This window comes from Babylonia areolata, chromosome 7, assembly GCF_041734735.1.
Source record: "Babylonia areolata isolate BAREFJ2019XMU chromosome 7, ASM4173473v1, whole genome shotgun sequence".
In the NCBI taxonomy this organism is placed as follows: Eukaryota; Metazoa; Mollusca; class Gastropoda; order Neogastropoda; family Buccinidae; genus Babylonia; species Babylonia areolata.
In genome coordinates, this window is record NC_134882.1 from 33,019,214 (window position 1) to 33,021,713 (window position 2,500).

Below are 2,500 nucleotides of genomic sequence, written 5' to 3' on the forward strand. Positions count from 1 at the left end.
ACACTCACACACACAAATATATATATACAGACACACACACACGCACACACACAAACATATGCATACATACACTCTCTCTCTCTCTCTCTCACACACACACACACACACACACACACACACACACAAACAAACAATAAACAAAAACCCACACACACACATACACGCAAACAAACAACAAACACACACACACACACACACACACACACACACACACACACACCATCTCAGTCAGACTGGACAAGAACCATCCATCCCAGTCAATTTCTGGCTTCTGTTGCTCCGTGGAAAACCCGTGGTAAAAAACCTCACGAACAAGGGAGCTAACTGGTAACTGGGGGGCGGGGGGTTGGGGGGTGGACTGCGCCTGAGTGAGGGAGGGGCCACACATGGTATTGTTCCGTGCTTTTTGCTGATCATCTGGGCTGACAGGTTCGTCTGTCACCTCACTGATTGTTAACAGTACCTGTGTCAATCTTCGTGTGGAACTGATGTGCCTCGCTCTCGCTCTCTCTCTTTTTTTCTTTTTTTTTTAATTTTTAGTACTGAGACAGACTTGTGTGTGTGTGTGGTGTGGAGAGTGGGTGAGTGCGTGGTAAAAACCTCACGAACAAGGGAGCTAACTGGTAACTGGGGGGCTGGCGGGACGGAGGTCTGGGGGGGGGGGGGGGGAGACTGCGTCTGGGCCACACATGGTATTGTTCCGTGCTTTTAGCTGATCATCTGGGCTGACAGGTTCGTCTGTCACCTTACTGATTGTTAACAGTACCTGTGTCAATTTTCGTGTGGAACTGATGTACCTCGCTCTCTTTTTTTTTTTTTTTTTAATTTTTAGTACTGAGATAGACTTGTGTGTGTGTGTGTGTGGTGGGGAGAGGGGGTAAGTGCATGGTAAAAACCTCACGAACAAGGGAGCTAACTGGTAACTGGGGGGCTGGCGGGACGGAGGGGGGGGGCCGGAGAGGGGGGGGGGCGGGGGGGGGGGGGGGGGGCTGGAGGGTGGACTGCGCCTTGGCCACACATGGTATTGTTCCGTGCTTTAAGCTGATCATCTGGGCTGACAAGTCCGTCTGTCACCTCACTGATTGTTAACAGTACCTGTGTCAATCTTCGTGTGGAACTGATGTGCCTCGCTCTCTCTCTCTCTCTCTCTTTTTTTTATTTTTTTTTTATTTTTTTTTTTTTTAGTACTGAGACAGACTTGTGTGTGTGTGTGGTGTGGAGAGTGGGTGAGTGCGTGGTAAAAACCTCACGAACAAGGGAGCTAACTGGTAACTGGGGGGCTGGCGGGGCGGGGGGGGGGGGGGCCGGGGGGGGGCCGGGGGGGGGGGGGCTGCGCCTGGGCCACACATGGTATTGTTCCGTGCTTTTAGCTGATCATCTGGGCTGACAAGTCCGTCTGTCACCTCACTGATTGTTAACAGTACCTGTGTCTATCTTCGTGTGGAACTGATGTACCTCGCTCTCTTTTTTTTTTTTTTTTAATTTATTTTTTGTTTTGTTTTGTTTTGTTTAGTACTGAGACAGAGTTGTGTGTGTGGGGGGGGGGGGTTCGGTGTGTGTGTGTGTGTGTGGCGGTGTGTGGTGGGGGGGGGGGGGGGGGGGTGAGTGCGTGCGTGCGCGTGTGTGTGTGAGTGTGTCTGTGTCCGTGTGAGATAGAGAGAGAGTGCGTGTGCGTGCGTCTGTGTGTGTGTGTGTGTGAGAGAGAGAGAGAGAGAGAGAGAACTCAAAAAAAGTCAGAACTCAAAACGTTTATATTCAAGGATTAAAATTTTAGGCATAGCCTATTCTTCCAATCTATCCTTGCACACACACACACACACACACACACACACACACACACACACACTCACACACACACACACACACACACTCACACACACACACACACACACACACACACACACACACACACACACACACACAGTAACTGAGCGTTCCTCTGCCACCTCATTCAAAGAGAAGACAGAACTCACTCGTGTTCCACAAAATCATCTCATTCATCCCCCACCCTCCACTCCCCCTCCCTCCTCACCCCCACAACCCCCTCCCCTCTCCTCCTCTCCCCTCCCCAATCCTTTTTTTTCCACATGTTCAGTCGTGCGTGAACAATGGTAGCAGAGCGTGGTTTCAGAACTGTCGAGAGAGATGTGGATGTGGCAACCATCACAAAACAACCATCCGACGAGAAAAATGTTCGTGTGAAGCCGTGGTCAAATGAAAATGAAGATCTGGCAAAAATTGGCGGATCTTCATTAAAAAAAATAATAATAATAAAAAATTTAAAAATGTCAGCTTTGCATCTTTTTCTGTCTCCGGCCCCAACCACAGCTCAACTCCAGCTCTGTCCTGACTTTCCCTACTCCCCGTGTGTGTGTGTGTGCGTGTGTGTGTGTGTGTGTGTGTGTGTGTGTGTGTGTGTGTGTGTGTGCGTGTGTGTGTGTGTGTGTGTGTGTGTGTGTGTGTGTGCGTGTGTGTGTGTGTGTGTGCGTGTGTGTGTGTG

At 50.0% G+C, this 2,500-nt stretch overlaps 1 protein-coding gene across 1 annotated transcript in view; it reads left to right on the forward strand.

Moving 5' to 3' along the window:
- LOC143284235 (glutamate receptor 3-like) overlaps positions 1-2,500 on the forward strand; it is a 446,731-nt gene that overhangs the window by 218,713 nt on the left and 225,518 nt on the right. The gene's annotated exons all lie outside the window — the stretch shown is intronic.